Source organism: Zea mays, chromosome 1 (assembly GCF_902167145.1).
Source record: "Zea mays cultivar B73 chromosome 1, Zm-B73-REFERENCE-NAM-5.0, whole genome shotgun sequence".
Lineage (NCBI taxonomy): Eukaryota > Viridiplantae > Streptophyta > Magnoliopsida > Poales > Poaceae > Zea > Zea mays.
Genome location: NC_050096.1, coordinates 105,542,999 through 105,561,762, shown reverse-complemented (window position 1 = coordinate 105,561,762; position 18,764 = coordinate 105,542,999).

The window sequence follows — 18,764 nt, the reverse complement described above, 5'->3', positions numbered from 1 at the left end:
GTCTCGCATGGCTCGTGACTTAAAGGTGTTTCCTTACGGACGGAATATTGTTGATGTTGTGTCGGCAGTGATAAACAAGGACCGTCAAGACGCTGCGCAGAAGTGCCGGGCGGTCGTCAGGCTCGCAGATCCTATGTGCGAGGCGAAGAGGGCGCGGGGGAGCATGAAGACTGTTGCTGCCTCCGGCAGTAGCAAGCCGGTGCCGGCTGCGAAACCGGTTGTCCCCGGACCCAGCAAGGCATCGGCGAGCGCGAAGACTGCCGCCTCTGGTGGAACCAAGCCTCCCCTGGGCGGACCCGCGAAAGGACGGGAGTTGCCTTCGCCGGGGAGACGTGTTACCGACTTCGACATGAACATCAGTGTCGAGGATTATTTTGTTGGTAAGTTTTTTTTGCTAGTTCTTTGACCGGTGATATATTGTAGGGTCGGGTGAGGGGCAATTGGTTGTTGTCCCGCCTTTGGCGGCAACCACGTCGCCAACAGCGGTGGTTGGGGCGAAGGGTGCCGCACAAGACACGTGGGCCGCTTTCTGCGCGAGCGGCGAGATTCTGTCAGCCGCTGCCGCCAAGGACGTGGCGGGCTCCATGTCCCAGCGGCTGAGGGAGGCGTCGCAACAGCTGAAGCAAGTAAGTTGTGCTGGACTTTGATGTTTGTTGTTTTCATGAGGGTTTGGGTCTCATGTGCTTTTGTCAGGCGGCCGACTTCGCCGACCGCGTGGCGTCGGGTGTCCTAACTGCGGATGTGGCTGCCGAAGTCGAGAGTCTTTGAGCGCAGCATGCGGATGCTGTCCGGGAGAAGTCGGCTGCGGAAAGCAAAAACCGTAGGCTGGCGGAGAAAGTGGCCGCTATGGAGGCCAAGAAGATGGACCTCCGGCGCCAGCCATCGCTGAAGCGCAGGCTGCGCGAGCGGAGGCCAAAGTGGCGCGGGCGGAGAGCAGTCTCGCCAGCCAACGCGCCGAGGAGCTGGAGGCAAGGTTCAACGCCTTGCGCAGCCGCGTGGACAAGGCCGAGGCCTCGACGCGCTCAGAAGTCGAGCGAACGCACGCACAATTCGTGGACGCGTACCGCGAGCTGGGTGCGCGGACTGCTGACTTCGAAGTACCCGACCGAGAAGCAGGCCTTCGCTTCCTCGAATGGTTGCAGGAGGAGCTCCTGGTGCTCCCGACCATTGTGGAGGGTTTCATGTCCTTCGCCTCCCTCGACACCTGCGAGGGGACCATGAATGCATTGTCCCGCGAGGGGTGCAGGCACTACGAGGTCTTCGACCAATCAGACGAGAACTTTGAACGTGAAATCTTCAAGGCCGAAGACCCTGTGGTGAAGCAGTCAGCGGTGGCACTCTTCGATAGGATGTGGGGTCCGCACGGTCGGGAGGCGGTCAGGGAGCGATCCGACCGGGCGATAGAGCAGGTAAATGTTATATTTTTTTGTGTGGTTATGTGTGTGGGTATGTGTGGTTTTGCTGAGTGAATGTGATGTTGCTGCAGATGGCGCGTGCCGAGGACGTCGAGGACCTTGGAGGTCTGGCCGGCGCGGCGCCCGAGGCTGCGGAGGTCAATCCGGTGCCGCCCTCGGATGCTGGTGAAGGCTCCTCGGCTGTACCCGTGCCAACCGTGGCCGGTGAAGACCGTTTGTCAGCCCCTGCACCGACGAGCGAAGATGCCTTGAGGGTGGCGGTAGAGCCGGCAGCCGAAGACCCTACGGCCACGGTCGTGCCTTCGCAGGTGGCTGAATAGGTGTTGCGGAGTTTGTAAATTTTGTTTGTGTGTTACTGAACCTCGGTTGCTGCGCAGGTTCAGGGGTTTGGGCCTGCGCACGCAACCGCTACTAACAATGCTAATTTTGTGGCGGCTTCGACCGTGGTTGCTGAAGACGATTCTGATGATTCTGTGTCTAAGTGTTTTGAGTCTGATGATTCTGGGAGTTCGATTGTGTGGACAGAGGAGTCTTCGGAGGAGGACATGGATTATTTTGCAGCGTTGGATGTGGCTGCGTCGGAGACTTCTCCGTGTGTGATGGGTGCTGAGGATCTTCCGAGTGTGAGTGCTGGGCGTAGGCGGCGAAGGGCGGTGGTGAAACGGAGAGTGGGTGAGTTCTCGCGAAGTGATAGGCGTCATCGTGGTGAGATGGAGGGTGGTCATCTTCGTGTGGACGGGACTGGCAAACGGGAATTGTTGTCCTCGCCAGCTGGGGCGAGTGTGGGTGAGGGGGAGCTGCGAAGTCTGTTTGCGGGTGAGGAATTGAGGATAATGTTGTTCAACTATAGGGAGATGTGTATCATCCCGAAGGTTGAGCCAATGTAATGTGTGATGCCCTCGCTGTATGTATGTAACCATAATTTTGTGTGATGAAGCTGCGTGCTTTCGTTGATCAGGCCGCTCCCGTAGGCTTCTGTACGGAGTTCTTTAGAAAAGACTTCGATTTTTCGTACCTGTTATTCCGGCTACACCCGTAGGCGACTTTTGCGCGGAGTCTTTTGGAAAAGACTTCGATTTTTCGTGCTTATTATTCCGATGCACCCTTGGACGACTTTTGCACGGAGAGTCTTTTTGAAAAGATACGATGTTGCATACTTATTGTGCTAGTCCGGCTGCACCCTTAGGCGACTTTTGCGCGGAGAGTCTTTTGGAAAAGACTTTGATTTTTCGCACTTATTGTGCTAGTCCGGCTGCATCCTTAGGCGACTTTTGCATGGAGAGTCTTTTGGAAAAGACTTCGATTTTGTGCACTTATTGTGCTAATCCGGCTGCACCCTTAGGCGACTTTTGCACGGAGAGTCTTTTGGAAAAGACTTCGATTTTGCGCACTTATTGTGCTAATCCGGCTGCACCCTTAGGCGACTTTTGCGCGAAGTGTCGCACGCGAGGGTGGCCAGCGCTGCCCTCGCGGTGACTTCGATGTGGTCGAATGCCGAAGACCATCGATGCGGTCTTTTTTGACATTGTCTTTTTTTGCGGGGGATTTTTGCGTGTATATTACATGGCTCCTCCTCATTAAAAACCTCACCCCCCGGGAGGAAAAGAGTGCGGGTCGGAATAATAATATTTGGTGGATTACAAGGGTGTGTTAGCCCTGAGGATTCAAACAAAAAATTTACGGAGATTGTCAATATTCCAGGAATGCTCTAAGTCTTCGCTGGATGGCGTTGTTAGCCTGTACGCGCTGGGGGACGCCTTTGTCTTGACGATGAAGGGACCCTCCCACTTTGGCTCCAGCTTGCCCCGTGACTCTGTCCAAGTTGTCCGGACGAGTACGAGGTCCCCTTTGTTGAATTCTCTCGGGACGACTGTGTGGTCGCGCCATGCTTTTGTTTGAGCTTGGTATTTGTTGAGGGCCTGCAGGGCGAAGACATGGTCTCCATCGATGAGATCCTTGGCAGTTGGTTCGTCTACGTCGGGGACGACTGAAGTGCTTGTCCGTGGTGACCCATGTTTGATTTCCTGCGGGGTCATGGCCTCCGATCCATATAGCAGGTGGAAAGGAGTGAACCCAGTCGCCCGGCACTCGGTCGTGTTCAGCGCCCAGACTGCTTCAGGTAGCAGGTCGGCCCATTTTCCCTTCTTGTCGTCGAGAAGCATTTTCTTGATGGCCGTGAAAATTTTACCGTTGGCGCGCTCCACGACGCCATTGGATTGTGGGTGATATACTGAGGCGAAGGAAAGCTTGGTGCCAATTGAGAAGCAGAAGTCTTTGAAGTCCTGGCTGTCAAATTGTTTGCCGTTGTCAACTGTGAGCTCGGACGGGACTCCGAATCGGCAAACAATGTTTTGCCAGAAGAATTTATGGGCAGTCTTCGATGTTATCATGGATACTGCCCTTGCCTCGATCCACTTGGTAAAATACTCGACGGCGACGAAGGTGAACTTGAGGTTCCCTTGGGCCGTGGGTAGTGGCCCGACAATGTCCAGGCCCCAGCGCTGGAGGGGCCACGTGTGGGCGATCAGCTTTGTGAATTGCGAAGGGTTGCCCGAGCGGGGGAGAAATTTTTGGCAGGCTTCGCACAATCTCGTGACTCGATTCGCGGCGCAGATCATGGCGGGCCAGTAGAAGCCTTAACGGATCACCTTGGCAGCGAGGGCCCTGGGCCCCGCGTGAGAGCCGCAAGTCCCGTTGTGGACTTCGCGCAGGATTTGAACGCCTTCGGTCTCGGTGACACATTTAAGCATGGGTTGGCTGACCCCCTTCTTGTAAAGCTGTCCTTCAATGAGTGCGAAGTCTCGGCTTCGGTGCTTGAGGCGCTTGGCCTCGTTGATGTCACTTGGATGGTAATATCCCTGCAGGAACAGGGTGATTGGCGCGCGCCAGTCTTCGGTCATGATGAGGTTAACTATGCAGTGGCCTTCGGTGTCGTTGGTTATTTGTAGGCCCTCTGGGCTGCGAACGGCTGGCGTGCCGATGACATGGTAGAACACGTCGGAGGGCAAGGCCTCGCCTCTGGCTGCTGCTTTGGCCAATGCATCGGCCTCCTCGTTCTTGGCACGGTCCACATGTTGCAAGGTGAAGCCCTTAAATTGTCTCTTAAGACTGCGGACAGCCGTGAGATACTGCATGAGTGCGGGGTCCTTTGCTGCATAATCTTTCTCGACCTGGCCAGCAACTACTTTGGAGTCTGTTTTGATTATGCATGTAGTGACACCAAGCGCCCGTAGCTTGCGAAGGCCGAGGATGACAGCTTCGTACTCTGCTACATTGTTGGTGCATCTGTCGGACTCCAAAGCAAAGCTGAGGCGTGCCGCGTATCTGTGTTTGACCCCTGCGGGAGACGTGATGACTGCAGCTGCGCCTGCCCCTGCATGGCACCATGCGCCGTCGCAATGGATGGTCCACACCTTCTCTGCAGGCCTGTCCAGCTGCGTTATTGGCCCTGTCTAGTCAACGATGAAGTCTGCCAGGACTTGTGACTTGATGGCTATCCTGGGCTCGAAGGTAATGTGATAGCCGGAGAGCTCGGCTACCCATTTGGCGATCTGGATAGACGCCTCCGGATTTCTGAATAATTCGCCGAGTCCCCTGTCCGAGGTGACCCGTACCTTGAATGCTTCGAAATAGTGGTGCAACTTGCGCGATGCCATAACGACTGCGTAGGCAATTTTTTCCAACTCCATCATGTTGAATTTGGAAGTCGTGAGGACTTCGGAGACATAATAAACTGGACACTGCCGTGTTGTGCCCTCTCTACTCTGCTCTTGGACCAACGCTGCGCTGACTGCGTGCGGCAAAGCTGCGACGTAGAGCAACAGGGGTAGCGAGGGATTGGGGCTAGTAAGGATTGCAGACTCTGACAGGTGTTGCTTTAGTGATGCGAAGGCCGCCGCTTCCTCTGGTCCCCATGCGAAGTCTTTTGCGTCACGTAGCATTTTGAGGAAAGGTAGGCTTCGCTCTGCGGACTTGGAAATGAATCTATTGAGGGCAGCCAATCTTCCTGCCAGACGTTGGACGTCTCTGGCTAACTGCGGAGGCGTCATGTTGATGATAGCCTGGATTTTGGTCGGGTTGGCTTCGATCCCGTGGTGCGACACCAGGTAGCCTAGTATCTTCCCCTGGCGAACGCCGAAGACACACTTTTTGGGGTTTAAGCAAAGTCGTGCGTCCCGCATGTTCGCGAATGTTTCTGCGAGGTCGGCCAGATGGTCCTCTTTGCTTTTTCTGGCGACGACAATGTCGTCCACATACGTGAATATGTCCCGGCCGACTTGGCTCTCAAGCACTGTCTTGGTGAGGCGAGAGAAGGTGGACCCAGCATTCTTTAGTCCCTCCGGCATTCTAACGAAGCAATACGTGCCGAAGGGTGTGATGAAGCTGGTACTGGCCCTGTCTTCCTCCTTCATATATATTTGGTGATAGCCCGAGAAACAGTCAAGGAGTGACATGGCTTCCCATCCGGCCGCACTATCGACGATCTTGTTGAGACTGGTGAAATCAATGCACATCCGCCACTTTCCACTCTTCTTTTGCACCATGACTACGTTGGCGAGCCACGTAGGGTAGGCGACTGGTTCAATGAAATTGGCCTCAAGCAGGCGGTGTACCTCGGCTTTGGCGGCTTTGGTTTTTTCATCAGACATTTTGCGCAGTCTCTGCTTCTTCGGCCGCATCGAAGGGTCGATGCCCAGGTTGTGTTCGATGATAGTGCGACTGACGCCGACCAAGTCGAGGGCGGACCAGGCGAAGACGTCCTTATTTTTGGAGAGACAGGAGATGAGTCTCTCTTCATCATGCAAAGTAAGGTCTTCGCTTATGATGACCGCCTGCTTGGGCGTAGCCTGGTCAAGAGGAACTGTCTTCGTTCCATCGTTGCTCAGTAGCTGTGCCTTTGCATGCTCGTTGGCGGTTGAGCGGGCAGCCTCGGGGACTTCGCGCTGTGTCGTAAGGCAGTGTATGTTTCGTTGCCCTGGAACGAAGTCTCTTTCGATGTTCCGCGCAGTCTGCTGGTTGCCATAGACTGTGATCACGCCTTGCGGACCCGGGATTTTCATGCACAAGTAGAGTCCAGGAATGGTTGCTTCAAACTTGTTGATGGATCCTCGACCCATTATGGCGTTGTACGGGTATACCATGTCGACGATGTCGAAGGTGACCTGCTCACTTCGCACATTGGTTGCTACACCAAAGGACAGGGGGAGCTCTATCTTGCCCACAGGAAAGGTGCCCTTGCCGCCGAAGCCATATAAGGGGTTGTCCGAAGGCTTGAGTAGACTGTGGCTGATGCTGTCACACCCGGTTTCATAGGGCAAACCGAATGCGAACTATGCACGTGCCAGGATCAGAACTCACGTACACAGCGATTACATAAATGAACATCATCGCACAGTGCTCGAATAATAACATAAAAGAGTATTAACTTATTACATCACAGAGTCATAGACATCCACATAGTCATCAACTTAACAGATAAATCAAAGTGCTAAGCGAAACGCAGTAAAGATAAGGCCTTCACAGGCAGCTGACTGGGGGTTGCCGCCAACCCACACCTAGAACTCGTCGTAGTCTTGGAACTCCTGGAAGTCTCCTTCCACGACTTCGTCTTCTCCTGAGCAATGGTTACAATGTGGACAACCTGGTGTTTTGTGGTAAAGCAAGGATGAGTACACATCAACGTACTCAGCAAATGTCCCGTTTGGCTGAAGTGGACTAGCTTTATGTGGGGTTAGGCTCAAGCAGTTTCTTTTAGTTGGTCAAGTATTTATTGTTAGTAGAAGCCAGATTTTATCATCAAGCCCAAGTTATAGTCCCAAAAAGTACCTCCTCAGAGAGGAAATATTAGAATGCATAATTAGAGTCACCATCATTAACCATCATCATTAAAGTCATCCTCTGAAGTGTATCCGGAGTATCTCTAATCAAAGAGGATCCCAAGGCTGCTCTTAACCGTGAGCACGGCTGATATATCAGTTTCACTACCCTCTGCAGAGGTCGCACACTTTACCCATGAGCCGTGATTCCCGTTTTGCCCGGGGAGAGCTAATCCCCATTGACCACTACCTAGGTGGTCCGGCAGGGTATCACTACGTAGCTGTTACAAAGATTCCCTAGAGGTTATAGCCGCCCGTTAGGTTTCTCCAGTTTGATAAAAACAGTACCTCTCCCCACAGGAGGGTGACTAACAAAAGCAGAACGAAAGAACCTCGGCACTCAGCCTTGGCAGAGCAAGCACTGTGCCTGGACCCCATTGACGGCACGATGGCGAAGCAACTACACCTCTAGTTCCTCTAATTAATTAGCTAAGGGCATCCCATTTCACCCTCATGGTTGCACTGTTATCCCGGGTGGTCTCTCAACGAACAGGTCCTTACGGAGAGGTACTCGGGAAACAGCCCGAGTCCCCTTAAATGCCACAAGTATATCATCATATCCAAAATAAAATCATAGTATCATCATAGTATCTCATCATGTTCATTGATTAAAGTAAAGCGCTAGCATGTAGCTAACCATAGTAACCCAAAAGGTAGATCAAGGACAAGGTAAATAGAAAGCTAGTAAATCCTTAGGTTGTTCATAGTATGCGGGACAGTGTATTATAAAGTAAATGGGACATAATGGGACAGAGGACACTTGCCTTCACCAAACTGCTGCTCAGGGACCTCTTCTGCAACCTCCTCGGGAAACACAGACTGCCTGTTGTCTACGTAAAGTAATCATTCATTCTATGCACTTGGGAAATAACAAACAAAAGCAATATACCAAACATATGCAGCAGAGAGATCACAAGTTCACAATAGAAAAGGATTGGCAATCTGGTGTTCCCTAGGTCTAGGGTAGGTGATTATACAAAGTGATTCATTATCCACTAACTAGGTCTATGTCAGTGGTGGGGTTAAATCATTACATGGTGTTAAGTCCATAAACTTAGGTGCTCCAACTTTTATTAAAGTCTACTATCTTTAATTTATCTCAAATAGGGTTCCAATAACATTAATTTTACACTAATGATCAACTATTAATTGGGACATAAAAACAGCAGGGAAACATTGTTTAAACATGTAGATAAAAATATTATGAACATTTTGCAATTTGAAGCACCTAATTTGGAGTTCATATGACCAAGTTATGAATTTTACAAGATTAGGGATTAAAAAATATTCCTTAAATACTTATTCTGGATTAAATAAAAGGTCCGAGGACCTAACTGCGAAGTTCCAGGGACGGTGGGTTAATTTGCAGAAAACCGGGGGTCTCTTTAAGAAGTTGCGCGGGAGAAGGGGTATCGGGCTCCTACGGCCGTTGGATCTCAGATCAACGCCCGAGATTAGATCGGCGGGCAGGCGCGCGAGCGCGCGACGGCATGAGCGGCTGACAGGCGGGGCCGGGCGGGCAGAGCGGGCGCGGGCGGCTGACAGGCGGGGCCCGATTGACAGGAAGGCGGGGTGCGGGGGAAGCGGTCCTGGGCCGTTGAATCTCAGGCGGACGACTAGGGTTGGGATCGGGCTATTTAAAATAGAGCCGTCCGATCTAAGATGGACGGCGGGGATCTGGCGGCTGGCTTCTGTCCTCCCCTCCGGCTAGCAGAGGCGGCGGCGCCCGTTCCCGCGGCGGGGAACTCGCCGGAGACAAGGGGCGTGGGGGCTCTGCAGGTCCTTAGGGCGACCGGGATGGCCGGGGAGATTGGGGAAGGCACGGGGAATCTTCTGGTGGGGGCTAGGTCGGGACAGGGGCACCGGAGGGGGGCGGCCCACGGCGGAACGGCTCGGCGGCGGCGCTAATAGACTCCGGCGAGGAATTAAACGCAGCAGGGAGCAACAGAGGGGAAGGGAGGGGGCAGAGGAGGTTCCTTACCTCAAGGCGAACCCCGGGGACTCCTCGGTGGCGGCGAAGGCGCGGCGATAGCCCGGGTCGACGGTGGCGGACCACGGCGACTGCGTAGAGGACGGCGGGTGAGCGCGGGCAGAGGGAATTAGGGAGGGAGAGGGGAAATTGGGGCGTGTCTCGGGTTGCGGACGTCGAGGCGAAGCTCACCGTGGCAGAGGGCACGGCGGGGCTCCAACGTCGACGGAGAAACGGGCTCGGGACGACGGCGGTTAATGGCGGCGGCGCTTTGGCGTGCGCGCAGCGTGGGGGAGGTGGAAGGGAGGTCTGCTGGTGCGCAAATGAGGGAGGGAGAGAGGGTGGGCTAGGCTCCGGGCTCAAGTGGCCGAGGGCGGGGTGGTTGCGAGCTTCACGCGCGACGTGGGCGCGGAGACCGCGGCACGCGCAGCTCGGGGCGGCGGTTACGCGGGGACGAGGGAGCTGACAGCCCGGGCCCGCGAGCAGAGAGAGCGGGGGAAGCGGGCGCGTGCGCGGGGAAAGCGGTTGCGCTGACGGGCGGGGCCGCCAGGGCAGAGAGAGGAGAGGGGGGAGGAAGGCGTGCACGGGGGATGGGCCAGATGGGCCGAAAGGCCGAGGGGGGCAGGGGTATGGGCTTCTTTCCTTTTTCTTTTATTCCAGATATTGTTTTCCCTTTTCTTTTATTTACTCTATTTGATTCAATTCTAAATATGCCACAAATTCAAATTAGCACTTCCAAGTATTATGCATCCAACAAAAGTGAAATTTAGGGTTTAACATGATGTCACAATACATACTCCTTTGGAGTTTGGTCTAATAGACTATAATTACACAAAGAAAATAGCCACTCTTCTTCTATAGAAAAGAGAAAGAGGAGATTGGGAAGGGTGTGAAAAGAGAAGTAACACCTGAATTTGTGAATATGAGCAAAGAAATTTTATACCCCCAAATTCAGGGTGTTACAAACCTATCCCCCTTAAAAGAATCTCGCCCCGAGATTCAAGGTTGGTCAACAAAGAGTTCAGGGTATTTGGCCTTCAGATCATCTTCTCATTCCCAGGTTGCTTCTTCCTCAGAGTGGTGGCCCCATCTCACTTTGCACATCCTGATGGTGTTCCTCCGGGTGACTCTGTCTGCAAACTCCAGAATCTGCGTTGGCTTCTCTACGTAGGTCAGATCCTCTTGGACTTCCAAGTCCTCCACTGGCAACTGTTCTTCTGGTACTCGCAGACACTTCTTCAATTGCGACACGTGGAACACATTGTGCACTGCCGACAAACTTTCTGGTAGGTTGAGCTGATAGGCTACTTCTCCACGCTTTGCTTGAATCTGATATGGTCCAACATACCGAGGTGCTAACTTGCCTTTAACTCCGAACCTTCTTACTCCTCTGATAGGTGACACCTTCAGATAGACGTACTCTCCCACTTCAAAACTCAATTCCCTTCTCCTTCTGTCAGCATAGCTTCGCTGCCTTGATTGTGCTATCTTCAGATTCTCCCGAACCATTTTGATATTCTCTTCGGCTTCAAGCAAAATGTCGGGGCCAAACACATGTCTCTCTCCAGGCTGATCCCAATGCAGCGGAGTCCTACAACTCCGTCCATAGAGCGCCTGAAACGGTGACATCTTCAAGCTGGCCTGGTAACTATTGTTGTAGGAGAATTCTGCATAAGGTAATCTTTTGCCCCATCCCGACTTGTCTTGCAACGCGCAAGCTCTCAGCATATCTTCTAGGATCTGATTAGTTCTTTCAGTCTGACCGTCTGTCTGTGGGTGATAAGCTGAGCTGAAGTTCAAATGTGTGCCCAAAGCTTCTTGTAGCTGCTGCCAAAAATGAGAGGTGAACTGTGTCCCTCGATCTGACACTATCTTCTTCGGCACACCATGAAGGCAGACTATCCGAGACATGTATAACTCCGCTAATGTTGCTCCGGTGTATGTTGTCTTCACGGGTATGAAATGGGCCACCTTTGTTAAGCGGTCCACAACCACCCAGATGGAATCATAGCCGGCCCGGGTACGAGGTAGGCCAACTATAAAATCCATCCCGATCTCATCCCACTTCCACTAAGGAATCCGCAATGGCTGCAACAATCCGGCGGGCCTCTGATGCTCTACTTTGGTTCTTTGACAGCTATCACAGATGGCGACATATTCTGCGATCTCTCTTTTCATGCCATACCACCAAAACCTCCTTTTTAAATCCTGATACATCTTCTCACTTCCAGGGTGTATGGAGTAGGCTGTCTCATGAGCTTCCTTGAGGATCAGCTCCCGAATAGGTTTGATGTCGGGAACACACAATCGGTCCTTGAACCATATTACTCCCTCTTCATCCTCTCGAAAGTCTTTGCCTCTTCCTTCTAAGATCAGCTGCCGGATCTTGTTGATGTTTTCATCATTCTTCTGCCCTTCTTTGATCTCCCGCTCTAGGGTGGGCTCTAATTCCACTGTTACTCCTTGGGTACTGTTCAGAAAACCAAGACTCAGTCTGTCGAACTCCTTGGCCAACTCATATGACATCGAGTACGTGGCCATCATATTGACTTGACTCTTCCTGCTTAGAGCATCTGCAACAACATTGGCTTTGCCTGGATGGTAATGTATCTCCAACTCGTAGTCTTTGATCAATTACAACCATCTTCGCTGCCTCATGTTTAACTCTAACTGGGTGAATATGTATTTCAGACTTTTGTGATCTGTGTAGATGTCGCACTTCTGCCCATACAGGTAATGTCTCCATGTCTTTAAAGCATGAACCACTGCTGCCAACTCTAGGTCGTGTGTGGGGTAATTTTTCTCATGAATCTTCAGCTGTCGAGATGAGTAGGCTACAACTCTTCCTTCTTGCATTAGCACACATCCCAATCCGGTGTAGGAAGCGTCGCAATACACCGAGAACGGCTTGTGAACATCGGGCAGAACTAACACAGGTGTTGTAGTCAATCTATTCTTTAGTTCTTCAAATGCCTCTTGGCACTTTTGGGTCCACTTAAACTCAACTTTCTTCGCTAGCAATTGTGACACCCCAGGTGTCTATTTCGTGTTATGTTGGGAGATTTATCCTAATCTCGGATGCTCAGTGAAAATTTCTATTTCTCGATCACATCTATCTCCATTCATCAAGTTACTCGTGAATGTTTCACTACGTTTGGAATTATTCAATCTCAAAAACAGCCAAATTTGGAGCCTGGTAAAACTTTTGTTTCTTGAAGCAAATGCAAATTCGAAAGTCAATCTCATCTCGCGACTCCTGTCCAGACTCATTTATTCGGACTCTCGATAGTTGTGATGTTATCCGATCTATGTTCGAATCCGCTTTCTCGATAGTCGGTCTATGTCCAAATACATAATCTGAATCCGCATTCTCCAGCGGAATCTATGTTGTGTCAATCTCTAATAAATTCTTATGCAAATCAACTTGTTATCTCTATATCATCATTCATCTCTATCTATCAAGTGTATTCTAAAGATTTCTCAAAGTTTGAACCAAATATTTATATAAAATTATAAATCATACGCTTGCTTGAAACAGCTCGATTCAGTAAAATTTAGACATTCAACCAAGTTATGCAAACCTTTCCAAAACACTCTATATGAACTCTACAACAAAAGTTATTGAGGGTTCATGTAGAGAAAATGCCAAGAAAATATCGAGAAAATACCCCGATTGCCTTAAAAATATAGTTTGAAGCATTATAATGATGCTAACTTGACCAAAGTGAAACTTTTATTTATATTCAAGATATGAGGTTTGACTTTTAATAAAAGTTGGAGAACAGGTGTTATACAACAAATATTATATTTAAACCTAGTCTTGATTCAATCTCTAAGTATCTCAAACAGTGCCATCAAGACAGAATAAAAATCTGATTTCAGAATTCAAATTCTTCTAAGTCTGAAATCAGCATCGTTCGGGTCGACGTCTCGCGTTCCCAAAGTTTTGTTGAACAACTCAAGTTTTCCCAAATATAAAAGTTGTTAATAACTAATAGGGGCACAACATATTAAAAGGTGGCATTCATCCGATTCCGTTTGACATGTTTTGACATTCAAATTTCACGAGTTTCCACTGATTTCTAACCCACTGACAAACCAGTTTTCGTGGGTCTATAACTTTCTAACCAGTGCCCGAATCACCTTAATCTCTATACAAGATTTGTAGAGTATACATCAAGGAAGATATTTTCTGCAGTGGTCAAGGTCCGATTCCAAACAGAAAACGACGAAAACGGCCGCCCATTGTGTGTTCGTTGCTTCGTCCATATGGAAAACAGCAGTACCTGGCAGACACCCACGCCCACCAATGCACAGAGCTTGCGTCTGCAATGGCTGCCTTGTGTCCGCACTCTTGCTGCTCCCTCGTCTATAAATGAATACCCTTGGCCTCCTACACTCCCTCCCACCGCTCCTCTCCATTCCCCTCACGCATAGCCTCTGCTCCTGCGATTTCCCCATGGCGAGCTCTAGCCATGGAGGTTGTCCGTCCATGGCTCCTCTCCATGGGCGCCTCCCTTTCTTGCACCTCCAGCAGCAAGGGTTGAAATCCTCCCCCCATGGCGTGGCCTTTTCCATGTACATGGCCGGGCTCCTATACCAGAGAGCAATAGCCCCTTCCCTAGCCATGGAGCCGAATTTCTCCTCCCTGCTGTTCACGTGCTGGAATGGAGGAAGAAGAAGACCTTCTTGTGCCTATGACAAGTGGGCCCAGGGCGGATGTGAGTGTGCTGAAAATTACAGATTTTTGTGTTGTGTTCTAAAATTCATATCTCGAGTTTTAGAGCCCCTAAAATCGTGAAATTTATTTTGTTGTCTTCCTTATGAAATTCTATATCTATTAGATCTATAGGTTGGTATGTTTTACTGGAAAAGTTTTTCTGTAGAAATTCGCATTTAAAAACTGGTTTAGAGAATAAACGAACTTGCTTCTCTCCATAATTTTATTTATAAAAATCCAAAAATGATGAAACCTGTTTTGTTAGTCAGATGTTGTCATACGCCATCTAGAAAAAATATAAAACTTATAGATTGTTCACTGTTTTCTTGGTGTGTTAATTAAAACATGTTAAATAGGAAAAAGATGATTGTTTTGATTGTTATTTTTGGATCTGTAGCTATGGTGCTCCAAATAGGTTAAAATTTTTACAGTAGACTCGTGGTGTGATGTTTGGTGACTGGTAAAACTTTCATGAATTGTTGTGCACGTATGATTAAGTTAGTGATTTAACTTGTTTAATGCACCTTAAGTAGTTTTAAATGATTTAAAAATGATGTATAGATGAAAAAATGTAAAATGGTGTTCCACTGTCCTTGCATGATATTATAGTAGCCTAAGGAAACTTAATATGGTCATGCATCCAAAGAAGATAATTAATTTTAAATTTAACTTGCTCTCACATGCTTTATTGCATTAACAAATTGTTATTTTTGTAGTAAATAAAATATAAAACCTGGGTATGCGAAATTTATACCTTAGTCATAAATTGTTATTACCTATGCCTCATAAAAATGTCAGCCCCAAATTAGATAGTTTCATATGGTGCTAAAATAGCACCTATTTTATAATAGCAAGACTTAGTGAAAAATTAGGAGTAAATAAAATCATGCATGTTTATGGAATGCTTGAGTTATACCTTAAAACTAATTAGATATTTAATGGTTATGTCATGGTGTTCTAAAGATAAATATTAATAGTGCTTCATTATGATTTTGTGTGATGTCGGACATGTGTGCCGAAGTGTTTTATTTTGGTGAATGTGTTTGTTAATTGTGTGGTAATTCTAGCGCACGAAATAACTTGGATAAAAAGTTAGTAAGTCTACTTGTTGGTCCTAATTTGATTGTTTCAACTCCAACAAATGGTAAAGTGTTAAAATGATTCAAGTCTCTAGAACGCGGCAATTTTTGAAGTGAATATGAGCTGAATATTATTGGTTACTGTTTTAGGCTGCACATACTGTTTTCGTCGTGCTGTTTGTTTGATGAACTAAATTATGTTTTCTGTAGAAAAGCCATATAAGAAAGTTGTAGATAACTTTATTATCTTACTTGTGTTAAAAGTTTACAGCCATAAGTCTGATCGTTTAGAAGTTGTGCTTTTCGCAAATTCAGTAACTGAATCTGTCCAATCTCTGTACAGATTTCAGAGAGTGAATTGTTTGCTTAAGCTAATTTTATAATCTGTTCATGGTCATTATAAGAAAGTTGTAGATTCCTTTCTTATCTTGCTTGTGTTAAAATTTTACAACCATAGGCCTGACAGTTTGGGAATTATGAATTTTACAAAATGGTTGTTGTGTTCTGTCCACTGACAGAACAAATTTCGAAAACTGAATTGTTTGATTCAGTTCAACATAGAATCACTTCTTGGTGATTATAAAATTCATGTAGTACTTTTGCTAAGCTATCCAAAAAGTCTTGGATCACTCTTTTTGGTGATCTGAATATTAAGTTATGAATGTTTAAAATCTGAAGACTGAATCTGTCCAATTCTGGACAGCAAAGCTTTCTAGTGTCTTTTGTCCTTAGTTAAATATTGAATCACCTTGAGATGTTTATAAATGATATATAGACAATTTTATTACCTTTCCAGAAAGTCTAGGATCAATTTGTTTGGATATTTGAACATGTAGTTGTGAATTTTTGAAGTCGCAAGTCTGAATCTGTCCAACCTAGACAGACCTGTTATTTTTGCACAGTTTGACTTTGCTAAGAGTCTAGTCATATTGAGACGATAATACCAAAGTTGTAGAGAACTTCTTAGACTTTCCAAAAAGTATTTGTTCACTATTTTTGGATAAATATTTGAAAAATTACGACTGAAACAAGTAAATGTTGTGCTGCTGTCCTAATCTTGTTGATTGCGGTTGATTGCTCTACTCTCTTGTCTTGCTTGAGTATGATTGATAGTGTTATCTCATGATCCCTATATTAGTAGATTATATAATTGGAGATATACAAGTAACTAGTGCAGTAGTAAATTAAATGGTTGACGTCTAGTAAGAAATTAGCTTCGATCAACGTCAATTTAGCAAGTGTCACTATATGGACGAAAAACAAAATTAATGAGATGTTACCATTTCTAATAATTGTGCTGCTAATCTGAGTATTAATAAATAACCAACCTCAATAGATTAGTATAATAAGCAATGTGATTAGACTATCACTTTCTTGTGTGCCCTTGGATGTATGCTTGCTTTAGAGAATTACGAACAATTGTACAACCTGATTAAGTTACTATTCTTTTTTAACTATGTTTGTCTATATATAAGTCCTAGCAAATTTAGGTGTACTTAATTAGTTTAATAATAAGTATCCAATAAATGATTAAAGTGAACGTGGTAAACACTTGTGCTCATGCTTGTGTGGTCATGTTTGTATTGGTTAAGTAAAGTAAGCGTCGTCATCTTTCCAGTGGTAGCGACTACGTATGCCTGATGACGTGTAGATAACTAATGGTAACGTGTGGTGGTTTACGGTGTCCTCTAAATTAATGTTAGTTCGCTACTGTGTCTTTGTATATCTTGTTGTATTTTTCATCATATTCATACATATGCATCGTGCATCTCATTTAGGACTGAGAGAGGATGATCATGCAAGTGATGTGGTGCCAACCACAAGGTGCAGTCGGTGGACGACCCAAGGAAGGATGGACTTAACCAGTGGATGCTTGCCAAGCGAGCACCTCCCCCAACAAACACTACCTAAGTGTTAAATTAAAGGCAAGCCCCGGTTTTATGCATAACCGTTTATATATGCTATTTTACTGCACTTAATGTTTGTAGGCTTGTACCGTGCACTTAAGTGTAGGAGTTGCCTGAAACCCTAGTTGCATGAACTCAGGATTCCTTTTGAGATGGATACTAGTATGCTAGGTGGAGTAGCTGCTATGCTAAATCAGGATCTCAGTAGAAGTCGAGTGATTTTTCTAGCACTCGCGCGAGGTCAGGAATTGGTTGTATCCATTTTTTTATAACAGAATGATGATGGTCTATGGACACGGATCCATGGAGATGCGTTGTCTATGAGACAAAATTGGAATAAGGATTAACGTGCGGATACTTGTGTCAAGCGTTTGAATGTACTAAACACATGTCGGGAAAAATGGTAACCGGTAAACCTAGTACCTGAGTGAAGTCGGGCGCGGACTTTATCCCTCACGCGACCTGAGACTGGGTCTCCCATTCTAGATATGGTGGGTACAAGTGCGGCCACTGCACGGCGGCGGCCGGGGTCAGTGGAGCATTGTATGCCAAGGCGGTGAGGCCTGGCCGCGAACGGGGGATCGATGGGGACGGTTGACGTGTGTGGGGACGGAGTGCCCTGACATGTCGTGTGTTTAGGTTTACCTTGCAAGGTTAAAACTCGATTCGAATCGTCTGCTTCTCGCAGCTAATGAGACTGCTTGATCCATTGTACTGCATTGAGTAATAAGTGGAAATGAGGTTACTGGCAAAAGATGTTGATTGATATAATGTTTGATATCATGTATGAATAGATAGGTTCTCATCTAGTCTAAATTATTATTCCAGAACATGAAAAGCTAAAACTTGGTTTTAGACTCAGCTAGTGCTTTTTGGCAAACCAAACCCCTCAGCCAAACAGCTGCATGGTCTAGAGGTAGAGGAGTAGACTCCTCACACCGGGTAAGTCTAGCTGAGTATTAGTATACTCAGCCTTGCTTGTGGCATAATTTTTGCAGGTACCTCCTTGATTTGGTTGATGGTGTGACTTGGCCTTCGTCCCTGCCACCGGGATAGACGGTCGAGTGGGTTACTGCTTCCGCAGGAGAGGACCAGGAGGAGTAGCGTGGCCAGGCTTCGCCATGTTACTCGGTTCTTCTCCGTTAGTTATTTCCGCTACATTAAAATTTTGGTTATTATTTCTGAAACTCCGATAATGTAATCACTAATGATACTTTCTTAATTTATGGTATTATGCTTTATTGTATTTCTTTGTGCCTCACCTTCATGTGAGCTAGTGGTATTCGATCCTGGTAAGTGGCTTTATCGGATTAGATCCGAGGGACTGACGGGTTATTCCTGTTTAAGTGTGTTGCTGCCCTTAAGGGTGCGACTTGGGCACTTAAGCTGGAATAATTCGGGTGGTTCCGCCACAGCAATGCTGTCATTGGCCTAGCAATCCTTGAAAAGCCTTCAATGAAACGCCTATAGTATCCGGCCATTCCAATGAAACTCTTGATTCCACGAACATCCTTCGGTGCTTTCCAGTTCAGGATATCTGCTACTTTCTTTGGATCCACAGCTAACCCATCTTGGTTTATGATGTGACCCAGAAACAAGACTTCATGAATCCAGAACTCGCATTTACTCAGCTTGGCATACAACTGATGCTCTCGTAGCCTTTGCAATACCATCTTCAAATGCTCCACATGTTCTTCCTCACTTTGAGAATATATGAGAATATCATCGATGAACACTACAACAAACTTGTCTAGGTAGTCCATGAACACACTGTTCATCAGATACATAAAGAAAGATG